The sequence below is a fragment of the Protobothrops mucrosquamatus genome, unplaced genomic scaffold (assembly GCF_001527695.2).
Source record: "Protobothrops mucrosquamatus isolate PMUCROS unplaced genomic scaffold, P.Mucros_1.0 scaffold1680, whole genome shotgun sequence".
NCBI classification, from domain to species: Eukaryota; Metazoa; Chordata; class Lepidosauria; order Squamata; family Viperidae; genus Protobothrops; species Protobothrops mucrosquamatus.
This window is the reverse complement of record NW_015387836.1, coordinates 35,539-48,683: the sequence shown is the minus strand read 5'-3', so window position 1 is coordinate 48,683 and position 13,145 is coordinate 35,539.

The window sequence follows — 13,145 nt, the reverse complement described above, 5'->3', positions numbered from 1 at the left end:
GAACGAACTGCCCCCCGAGATCCGGATGATTCCGGATCTCCTTACTTTCCGCCGCGCCCTCAAGACATGGCTTTTCCAGCAAGCGGGCCTGACCTAGGGAGGATTTTAGGTAGGGATGATTTTAGAAGCAATTTTAATTGGAAACACAGCCGTCAATATTTGGTTTTTAATTCGGTTTTTATTGGGGTTTATATTGTTGCATTTTTGTATTTTTTGTATTTATGTATAGTATCTGTTTTTTAAATATGCTGTGAACCGCCCTGAGTCCTATGGGAGAACGGCGGTATATAAATTAAATTTGAATTGAATTGAATTGAATTGAAAGAAGAGGGGTTCAACCTATTCTCCAAAGTGCCAGAAGGCAGAACAAAACACATTGGATGGAAACTAAATAAGGAGAGAAGGAACCTAGAATTAAGGAGGTATTTCCTGACAGTGACAACAATTAACCAGTGGAACAGCTTGCCTCCAGAAGTTGTGGATGCTCCATCACTGGAGATTTTTAAGAAGAGACTGGACAACATCTGTCTGAAATGGTATACGGCTTCCTGCTTGAGCAGGGGGTTGGATTGTTAAACAATAGAAGTTTTGGGCTCAATTGTGGCTGTAAGTCGAGGATTAGCTGTAGTGTCTTGTATGTATTGGTGTGGAGATGAACTGCTTTGTTAAGCAGAGATGACATCAATCATTTGTCTCCTGCTCAGGAATGCCTGAGTATTAAAGTGATAGGTAAGAACCTGGTACCGAGTTGCTTAGGAATGTGAGTACAGGTAGTCCTCAACTTATGACCACAATTGAGCCCAGAATGCTAAGTGAGAAATTTATGAAGTGAATTTTGCCCCATTTTACAACTTGTTTGCCACATTTGTTAAGTGAATCACTGCAGTTGGTAAGTTAGTAACACGGTTGTTAAGTGAATCTGGTTTCCCCATTGTTTTTCAGAAGGTCACAAAAGAGAATCACATGACTCTGGGACACTGCAACCGTCATAAATATGAGTCAGTTGTCAAACATCCAAATGTAAATCATGTGACCATGGGGACATTGCAATGGTCATAAGTGTGAAAAACGGTCATAAGTCAATATTTTCGGTGCCATTGTAACATTGAATGGTCACTAAACAAACTGTTGTAAGTTGAGGACTACCTGTATTAAGTGATAATATATGTCTTAGCTTCCCTTCTAGCCATAGTAACTGAGTTACTATGATGGCTGAAGATGTATGCATGATGTTGTTCTTAATGATGGATTTATAACAATAACAATCCCCGATGATTGCTTCATGTTAAGTTATGCTTTTTAAAATTGTATAAAGCTTGTTTCTGGGTAACCTTTTTATTTGCAAATAAAAGTTTTTTCCTCTCCATCTATTGCAGGTTTCATTTGGCAAGCACACCAGGTAAAGGACCAGAGCTTTCTAGGACAACAATGTGGTACATGACATTAAGAAGAAAATTCCTATCCCTTTTATATATGTCAGTATGTGACATTCCTCCCACCAAAAAATCAGCCACCATCTTGCAAATTATGACCTGTCCAGTGAATGCCACAGCTTCCATTTGAGGGAAGTCAGCCCCCCCCCAGAAAAAGAAATATTTTTGAAAATATTTAAAAGGCAGAATATATTTCCCTAAAGGATTTTAAAAGCAGAAACCAACCCCGCCCCGAAGTCTCTCTGTCCCAAACAGAAACCAAGTCTACAAAATGCAGAGGTGATAATCTTGTCCGAAAGATTGGAGTCAGGAAACTGGGATTAGGAAGAAAGATCCCTAGAATCAACAATTCCTCACACCAAAAATATAAGAGTCATCAGCCCCAGGGAAGCAGGATTGTCCTTTGGGACATAATAGGATTAACCCACCACCCTCAGAATACCAGAAAGGCACACTCAGACTCAGGTCAAAGTTCATGCCACAGGAACAACTCCAAACAAAAGTCTCAATAAGGTATAAAAACCCACTCTCTACATGTGCTCTCTCTCTTTTCTTCCAGAGCCATCTTTCTGTCTGGCTCTCCTCTTCAATAAACTGCAACCTTCTTTCTAAAGCAGTCACCATGTTGTTTATTCCTGGCTTGGACTGAACCATGATGAAGACTTTTCCTTCAACACATATTTCTGAAAGCGTTTTTTCCTTATTAAAAATTAGCTTCCCTTTTACTCCCTCAGCCTCAAGAAGCCTTGTTACTTCTTTGTTTCTCAGCTTGCTTTTTGGTTATAAGGAACTGCAGTGTGAATTTTTATTTTATTTTATAACTTTGTGTGGCTGTCCATCTTAAGCAGCTTAACACTGGGCAACTAACAACATTCAAAGCAATAAAATTACAATAAAAAGTACAAACAGAAAACCTACAAAATTGAAAACCATCACACAAGATGTTACTTTCTTTTATTTTTTTCACTATTTGATTTTTACTAGAATTTTCAAATGCAATGAAAGTTTAAAATATTAAAGGAATAAGCAAGCAAGAAGAAAAGAAAGAAAGAAAGAAAGAAAGAAAGAAAGAAAGAAAGAAAGAAAGAAAGAAAGAAAGAAAGAAAGAAAGGAAGGAAGGAAGGAAGGGAGAAAGAAAGAAAGAAAGAAAGAAAGAAAGAAAGAAAGAAAGAAAGAAAGAAAGAAAGAAAGAAAGAAAGAAAGAAAAAAAAGAAAGAAAATGTGATGGTTTTCAATTTTTTAGGTTTTCTGATTGTGTCTTTTAACATATTGAAATTAAATTGATTGTTGTTAACTTCAACAACTATCTGCCCTTCTTTTAATTGAATATTGATTGCTGGTGCAAAGCTGTTTTGTAGAAAGTATTTTAACAGACAACTAGATATAAACAACATCTACATACATACCAAAAGAGACAATAAAAAGCCCAAAAAGAAAAAGAGAAACCAAAACACCTCCTCACCCAGATGAGCAAAGATTAACACCAAGAGTAACACTGGACCAACAATCAAGAAGTAAACACTGACCAAAACCTAATCCATACACCAGGCCAGAATCAGTCCCCAGTAGCCGGTGGAAGACTTAGGTGGATGATTCTTTTCTTAGACAAGCAATGATATGAAGACCATTATGAAAATAACTGATTGCAAGCTTCCTCATTATCAGCCAAAAAAAAAAAAAACATTGCCAGGTGATACAAAGACCATTAGAAAGAAAATCATAAAGTCTTCGTCTTAATGCAGCAGTCCCCAGCCTTCCTGGCTCCATGGACCGCTGGCAGTGGGGGAGGGATGGTTTCATGCATGCAACCCACACATGCACCAATGAAGCTGCATATACTTGCCTGCCACTTGTGCAGCCTGGTTGCCAGCAAGCCAGGGACTGGAACCGATCCACAGTCCAAGGATTGATGACCCCTACCCTAATGTATATAGGGATATATTGATCCCATAAAGGAACTAGTTCATTTGCTGGGATTCTTGTAGCATCAAATCTTTCGTCTCAATAAATCTTGCTAAAGAGAACTCTGTGAATCTTGATTGGAGGGAAAAAAATCATTTTCAGTTTTAGGCAGCTGCCAGAGAACCTGGCATTGATAATGGCTCCCCAGTACAGCCACCCAGCCCGTATGAATGATACTGTCATCTAGACTGGATAGGCAGAGAATTGTTGAAGTGCTGGTTTAAAAAAAAATAACAACAAAAGGGATATAGAATTTATTTTAGATATAGCAATAGCAATAGTAGTTAGACACACACATATATACACATACACATACGTGTACACGTACACATACACACATATTATATATATATATAGTTGCCCCCAGCATCCAAGGGGGGGATTAAGATGTCACATCCCCCCATTTTTTAAAACGCTAATGCTGCATTTTTGGTCCTTCCAAACAAACCCAGGCACTCTTCTTAAGTCAATCAATTTGCTTTGGCTAGATATCTGTTGGCATTTCAAGTTCATTATTAGTAATAAGATTTACAGCGGCTGCATGCTCCATTTGCTGTTCTTTAGAATATGTTTTTTCCCCCTCTTTACAAGTTACTGATGCACATCGGTTCATAGGCCCATTGATTAAAACACCACACATAAATGAACTTCGATGCAGTCTTACTGCAGCATCAGGAAGTTTTCTTGTTATACTGCTATCCCAGAAAATGCACCCATACACACTTTACAGTCCTTGCAAGTCAAGAAAAAAGAATGACGAATTGATTACTTTCGTTGGTGTCGAACTTTGTTCGGTTTTTCGTAGTGTCTTCCTCCAACGACTACGTAACTATTGTTTACTTAGTTTAAGAGACCGTGGGGTTTACATATACGTAGCATTACATTACATTAAGTCCGAAATTACTTAATGACCCCACCCTTTTTTACCATACTTTCCTTGGAATATAGCTAGATAGGCTGTTAAAAAAGAAATAAATCAGTGTCTGAATCCAGTTCAATCTTAGTGGCTCTCTGGACTGATTTTTTGGTGGGAGGAATGTCATTTATTTGTTTGTTTAATATCCTAACTTTATTGTTTTAATAAATAACTCAAGGCAGTGAACATGCCTAATATGCCTTCCTCCTTCTATTTCGTCTACAACAGTCTGGTAAGGTGGATTGGGCTGAGAGAGAATGACTGGCCCAAAGTCTCCCAGCTGGCTTTTATGCTTAAAGTGGGACTAGAACTCACCATCTCCTGGTGAATGGCCCAAAGTCACCCAGTCAGCTTTCATGTCTAAGGCAAAACTCACAGTTTCCCAGTTTCCAGCCTGATGCGGTTCCACCATTATCTTGTTGAATGTATTTTTATCTGCACTGTGGTCTTTTACCCTGAATTTCTCAAATGCTTCTTTCAAAAATCCACCCTTCTGAAAAATTCAATTTACTTTAATCATCACTGTGTTAATCACTTCCAGTTTTTATGGTAGAATATGGGCACTATTGCATTTAGCTATTTTCTCTATTCTAAAATGTATCATTTTAGTCTATAATAAAACAATTAATTTGGGGGGAAAAAGATAAATCTAAAAGAAAAATATCACCCATCTGGCCCAGTGCAGCTTTCTATGTAATCCAAGGTTGATTAGATGCTATTACCTAGCAAGACAGGCTGGCCTTAGGGCCTCCTAAGTAGAATTTCTAAAATAGATTTCATGTTTTGGTATCATTTGTTTCATTCAGCGACAATTATGATGATTACATTATTGCAAATACATATTTTTTCCTTTCTGTTTTATTATATTTTATAGCAAGTTTACAAAAATGAATTACGGAGTACAAAAATGGAAAAGATGAAAAAAACAACAACAAAATATTAAGACAATGAATAAACAATAATAAATAAATAGAACTTCAAAAAATAAAAAGTGAAAAAAGGAACTCAAGAATTGTTTTAAACAGGAAAAAATGGAAGTATCAGTATTATCTCTGTCTCCCTCACTCCCTCCCTCCTCCATCTTGGTTTAAAATCTTGGTTGATCTATAATTTTGCTGTCTCTCTGTCTGTCCATCCATCCATCCATCCATCCATCCATCCATCCATCCATCCATCCATCCATCTATCTATCTATCTATCTATCTATCTATCTATCTATCTATCATCTATCATCTATTTCATTTATTATTGGTTTACAAAAATACTTCAAGACATTATTATCAAACAGAAAAGGGTTTAAAAATTACCTGAAAATATTATATTGTTGCTTCATTTTCTGATTAGCTGAAAATATCACCTTGTACGAAATTGTTAAATTATGCTTTTCTAAAAGTCACTCCTTTATTGCCATCTGTAATGATATTATTCCCCCCTCCCCAAAATAAACCAAAACCCAATGTTGCAAATCTATTTTTTGGGGAATTCAATTGATATGAAATATAACTGTTTGGTCTATCAATTTTAGTTTCAAATCCATCCATACCAATGTTGATACCAATTTAATGGGACTATCACGCATCCCATGGACTGCAAAAATAAGAAACAAAGACATCCTAGAGACTGAACCTCACCAAAAATATCACTTGAAGCCAAAATTGCCAAACATGGTCATGTCATGAGAGCTGACTCACTCAATAAGTCAATCATGCTGGAGCAATCAGTGGAAAAAGGAGAAGAGGTTGCCCTAATACTCCCTGGCTGGACCCCATATAGCAAGGGTCTTCAAACTTAGCCCTTTTATGATTTGTGGACTTCAACTCCCAGAATTCCTCAGCCAGGCACGTTGTCTGAGGAATTCTGGCAGTTGAAGTCCACAAGTCATAAAAGGGCCAAGTCTGAAGACCCCTGCTACATAGAATGACATCGGAATGTCTATGGCAGAACTGAAGGTGTGAGACAGAATGGGATGGAGTCTGCTGATCCATAGAGTGGCTGATAGTCAGACATGACTGAATGGTTGATGACGACCATCAATTTAATGTTCTTAAGGACTTGCAATCATTGATTGCAATGCTTGATCAACTGGATCAGGTGATCAACTGATCGCTATGGTTGATCAAAGGCTGAAAATCTATTTGGAATACATTTTCTTTACTAGAGGGCAGAAATAGGCTGCCTTCTTCAAACGTCCTGTTAATAAATACTGTTTCTAGGTCAGACAGCGAGACTTATGCTTAGCTAATTATATCAGTGCAAGAATATTAACAGCCATTCTTACTTTATAAATATTCATTCCACTTGTGCCCTAGAATTATTTTTTCTCCAGCTGCCAGTGACAAATCTGTGATTTATTTCTGTCTGGGCAACTGAGGAAAATTGCACAATTCTTTGTTCTGGTTCTATTTTCACAGAAAGGCATGTAATATATTTGGATCCTCATACTGTCCGTAAAAGAATTAAGATTTTTGGAGCTAAGAGGCCAAAGGGGGAGTACTCTGAATTTTCCTGACTCCTTCAACATCGTCCTGCCAAATGGGACTTTTTCTAACTGGGTCACAACTTGTTGTATTCTTTAAGAAGGAATCCACATGTCAGAATTTGAACCATAGGTGAATCAACAACCAAGAATTTGGAGATACATCAGTGATCAAGACCGAGATTAAAAAGAATCACCCCAAAGCAAACATTGATTCATTCAGTGGTCCCTATAAATGCTTTACAGTTTAGTTTTGAGAATTCTCTTGATGAAAACAACACGAGGACAAAAATTCCCCTTACTAAATGGAAATAAGGTACATCCAGCAACTTCTTCTGGAGCATCCATGGTGTCTAGGTCGATTGTGACAGGAATAGGTGGTACCACAATTGTCTCAGTTAATTTCCATTTCTAAATGTATGTTTTCTTCCTTAATCATTATAGCAACTCAGAGGTTGAAAATGAGCCAGGGTTTCATTATAGCTGCAACCAAGGCAAATACAATTCTCAGATGCTTCAATATACTGTAGTTTCCAAATTATGGGAAGAGTTCCCACTTCGAGTATTGCATTTTAAGTACTGGATTTCAAGAGGGCTTAGACAAACTTTAGAGTGATGTCAGTGAAGGCCTCCTATGAAGAGAAATTAAGACAATTAGATATGGCTTGAAATTAGAATTAGGCTTAAAATGGGGAAATGATGGCACTCTTTAAATTTGAAGGACTGTCTTTTCCCGGACACATCTCCCTGACCCACCACAGCTGAGAGACAGGGAATGCTATGAGTCCTCTCTCCTAAAGAGATCTAGCTAGCAGGACCAACAAGGGCCTTCTGTGTGGTGACTCCCTCCCTCTCAAACACCATCCCCTTGGAGATAAGATTGGCCCCCACTTTGATACTTTCACATGACCCTGAAGATGTGGTTTTGTCAATGGGCCTGGAGACCGCAGAATGGGATGGAGCTGATTAAATGGAACATTTGATTGTTGTTGCTGGGGCTGGGGGCTGGGGCTGGTGGGTTATTGCTTTTTATTCTTTTATATTTGGCTTTTATCTTTGTAAGCCATCTGGAGTCACTGAGAGTGAGTTGGGCTGCCACCTAAAATTTTCATAATTAAATAAATACAATACGCAAATAAATAAAATGCCTGAATAGAGCAACTGAAATAGTCATCTTGTTCTGTTTCATTTATTCTTTGCTTGCAGGTCTTTCAGATATTTTTAATGTAGCCTGTCTAGCAAGATTTCCCCATGATCTGAGGTAACAGATCCTTTGATTCTAAATCTTTTGGCAGGTAGCCATGCTCGAAGCAAACTTATCCTTAGGAGATCCCCAAAGTGCTTTGCCTGTCATAGCAACCTGAGATCTTCCATTATTGAAGAGGGCCACCAGGATTAACAACTGCCTGACTGCCAGCTAAACTACAACTCTTTACCAGTAGTATAGAAAATGAGAGCAAGCCCCACTCCCTACCAGCACTGATGATGTAACCTAGTTTGGTAATGAAACATCGGCAAGAAAACAATCAAGCTCAGAGAGTACCAAGGACCCCTCATTTCAACCTTAAGCTACGAATATTTTCTTCTATCAGCTCTTTGTTATCGCATCTCTACCTCAAGAGCAGCAGCATCTTGTAGAATTCTGGATACAGCCTTAGGTTCGTCACTGCTCACAAATTACACAAATGCAATTACAAACAAATGTATATCTCATAAATTTATATCTGACAAATCCTGCATGCCAATTTAGATGGCAGTAACTCTGCTGTTTTGATCATCTTTAAAGTGAAGGCTTATGAAATGATAACTATCCCCCCACACACACACTTTTCCTTCTTTACATTTGAAAATACTTGAACAGTTTGTCCTTGCCATCACGGTGCCCAAATACAAAGGAAACTGTCTTTCTGAACCATCTTCGTGACCAGTACCATGAAAAGAGAGGGCAAATAAGTGGGTTTTTAATGGAAGAAATAGAACTGTGTATCATGTGCTCGCCCTACCATTTTCATTGGACTGCAAATGTTTAATTACCTTAGAGACAGTCACAGAAACTCCTTCAGTCTGCTATGGCAGCCCGAGGCAATTGAGCACCTGTTTGTTAATGCAATATGAAATGGCATTGGGCATCTGCGCACATTAAAATGGGCAAAACCTTCAATTGTTGGACATCTAAAACATGCTGGCTGATTAGGGATGGAAACAGAAAGACCAAATGCAGAATGGCGCTTCTTCTTTTGGAAAATTAGAGATCTGTGAGTTAAGGGGACAGGGCAATCAAATGTTAAAATGTCATCTGCTCGCTTTTGAATATCTGCAAGCTGAAGGATGTATTAATGAGCCACTTGAGATTCAGCCTTGGTGATGTTCCTTTCCAAATGTTATGGAACCTTATGAATATTCATTGTGGGAGTTGGATCCAATTTTATTTTGGATGGATGACATCTAAAGCTACTGTATCTCCAATAGCAACATCCTAGCCTTGACTTGGAAACCTACAGCAAGGGGGTATCCACCACCTTTTCCCATATTCCAGGACAGCAGCATTAGCCAAACCTGGGTGAAGGGGGTCACAGCTTCTATTAATGAAAGCTATAAAGGATCTGAACCGAACAAGAAAAAATTAGAAAGGGTCAAGTTTCTCATGCAGTTTGAGTGGCTGATAACCAGCAGTATTCATTAAGGGCAATGTCATCTTGGCCTTAGGAAGCAATTCCATTCTGTAGCTAGATTAAGTATGAGTTGTATGAAAAACTACACTCTCTTGATAGCCTTGAATCGCCCTGCATTTTGTTTCAATGGAGGACTTCAAATTCTAAGATTGTAGTAGAAGAAGAAAAATCTCCCTCTCATCTAGTAGTCTTTATGATGCATTACTTTATATTATTCTACTCCCCTTCTACTCTTTTGTTCTTGTGGCAGGAAGAAATGACCTGATGGACAACAGTACTAAAAATGGTCCCAGAAGTGGTTTCTCCTCCTCCTCCTCCTCCTCCTCCTCCTCCTCCTCCTCCTCCTTCTCCATCTCCTTCTCCTTCTCCTTCTCCTCCTCCTCCTTCTCCTTCTCCTTCTCCTTCTCCCTCCTTTCTCCTTCTTCTCCTTGACAGAACTAGTTAGATTGTCATACAGACAGAAGAGTCCTGTCAAATTAAGACTCATGAAAGCAAGCACATCTGCATCTGGTCAAAGTCTATACAGGCAGTTCTTGACTTACAACCACGATTGAGCCCAAAATCTCCACTGTTAAGCAAGACAAGTCAATGGGGAAGCCAGATTCAGTAAGTTACTGGTAAGTTCAGTAAGTTAATAAGTTACTAACTTAACAACTGCAGCGATTCATTTTACAATTGTGGCAAGAAAGGTTGTAAAATAGGGCAACTTAACAACTGTCTTGCTTAGAAACAGAAATTTTGGACTCAATTGTAGTTGTAAGTCGAGGATTACCTGTACTGATGGCTACCCCATAACAATTTCAATACCTTAGAATGTGGTTTTTAAACAAGCCTACGGTGGAATGTAGTAGCTTGTTTTGTTCAGGATCATAATAAAGCCATTTGGGAGAATGTTAAAACAATTGAGCTACTTTACAGAGATATATGTTGGTCCATAAAGGTCTCCCATCCTTAGCCAACATTAGGAATTCTTTCCCAGTCTTGATGGAATTCTCTCTCAAGTCAGGGATGAGTTTTCTCATCCACTCAACTGGCACATCTTTGGGTAGTTTCTCTGAGATTTTGCTAAATATGTTGTGTGAAACCTATTTGTTTAATTTTATTGATTTACAATTCTTGGAACCCACCCAAGGTGGCATACAATAAGTGATTTTTGATTGATTACATATCTCCAAGTCATTGTTGACTCTTAGTGACTATACAGATAGACTTTCTATTGATGATCTGTCTCCATGTCAGTTCTTTAGATCTTCCAATGGTGCATCTTTGCCATTGTCAATGAATCCATCTACCTTGTTGCTGGTTGTTGTCTTCTTCTTTTCTTCCACCAGTCCCCAGAACAAAGCAAAGACCTAAAAACAATACATGACACTGTTCCACTCACCCCAAGATGTATGCAAACAACGATTAGCTAACATTAAAACCTAGAATATATATTTTTTTAAGAATTCTCTCAAAACCCATATTTTGAAAGCTGGATCCTAACATCTACATTTTTAATCTCTTTTAATATATGTGGGGGTTGATCAGCAAAGATGATCAGGGGACTGGCAGCTAAAAACATATAAAGAACAGTTGCTGGAATTGGGTTTGTCTAGTTTAATGAAGAGAAGGATGAGGGGGTGACATGATAGCAGTGTTCCAATATTTGAGGGGCTGCCACAAAGAAGAGGGAGTCAATCTATTCTCCAAAGTACCTGAAGGCAGGACAAGAAGCAATGATGGAAACTAATCAAAGAGTAAAGCAACCTGGAACTAAGGAGAAATTTCCCGACAGTTAGAACAATTAATCAATGGAACAACCTGTCTCCAGAAGTTGTGACTGCTCCAACACAGTCTGAAATGGTATAAGGTTTCCTAGCTAAGCAGGGGGTTGGACTAGAAGACCTCCAAGGTCCCTTCCAACTCTGTTATTCTATTCTATTGTTTTTTGCTATACAAGAACATTCTGGAATTGTTGAAATAGGAGGAAACCAAGCCATAGTAAATCTGCAGTTCACATAAGAGTCCTTGAGGGGAAGAGAGTTATAAGATTTGTTTATGTGTAGTATTAAGAAATTATATATACAGCACAAAATGTTGACACATTAATATATCCTTGAGTCTTACTTCTCTAATGATTTGACTTAAGAATGATTGACAGCATATTAAATATTTGCACTAATATTTAAACAAAGAAACTACAGGCATTGGGGGTTTTATCAAGAAAACCCTGACCGCTTTAAATTTATTTTTCCAATGAATTATTCTTATCTCCATTTTTTTTTTAAAAAAGAGAGATAAAAAGTGTCATGTGAAAAATAAAGGTATGTTATGATTAGATGCAATGAAAGTTTGACCTTTGAAGGTTAATATTTTTCCAATTAATTGAAGGGTCCACCGGGGAATAGCTCAGAGGAAGATAATTATATTTCTTGGCTGTGAATTATTGAGTGCTTCATCGGTTTCACAAGGGGAAAGGAGAGAGGAACTGGATTTTTTTTTTCCTTAAGCGAAAATGAAAACAGAAAAAAAGAGAGGGCAGGGCAAACAATGGAACTGTAGAGAATTATGTTCAGTGTAGATAAAATGAAAAAAAAAACCCCTACTTTTTTCCTGTTTCCCTATGATACTAAAACACAGTGTCATCCAATGAACATAAGAACTAATAGCAATAGCAAGAGCACTTAGACTTATATACCACTTCATAGTGCTTTACAGCCCTCTCTAAGCAGTTTACAGGATCAGAATATTGCCCCCAACAATCTGGGTCCTTATTTTATTGATCTCGGAAGAATGGAAGGCTGAATCAACCTTGAGGGTGTCAGGATCGAACTTCTGGCAGTGAACTGAATTAGCCTGCGATATTGCATTCTAACCACTAGGCCACCACGGCTCTCTAATGGCAAGAATGAAAATAAAGTATTTCTCCAGACTTTCTTGTTAATTTAATAAGATTCAATTCCGTTTTAAACCCTTGATCTTCATACCCTAGTTAATCAACCGTCCTCACTTCCTGTCCCAATAAAAGTCACATCTGATTTCTTATTGATTCTGTGTATTCGTGTAGTCTCCACCTTTTGTGGGACAGGAAGTTCGTTCCAATCGACTTAAGACCCTCAACTTCAGGTGTGTTCGTAATGTGGTCAGGTTTGAAAACAATATTGCTTTAGACTAAAACAGTTCTCTTTCTACAAAACCTGGCATTGTGATTCATCAGGGAGAATAGTGGGATGAATAAACCTATTACATTTAGTTTTGCTAATTTCCTCATTATTTTAAAGTTGTCTTCCAGCTCATTTCCCATAATATACATATGCATTTTTTCTCCCAATATTACACAATTATAAATGCAGGGCTTTCGGTAGAATAAAGAAAATGACAAAACGCAGACTCAGGTGGATATTTGTAGCTCAGGGTTTGAACTGTGGATGGACATAGGTGTGGTGACTGTGTTCCAGTATATTTAGAGATTGCAAGAATACCCTTGTTTAACTTTTAGTGCATTTAGGTGGATTCTCAATGCTTTGCATTTAGAAATAAAATAAAATTAAAAAGTACTTTGTTATTTAGAGACTGCAAAATTTCATTTGGGGAAGTTTCCTCTGTCACTCCTTGGCTGCCCACAAATCCAGCCAATTTTGACAGTGCTGCAAACTGTATTCGGAATATTCAGTGTTTGAGATGATGCTAAAACAGATTGAGCA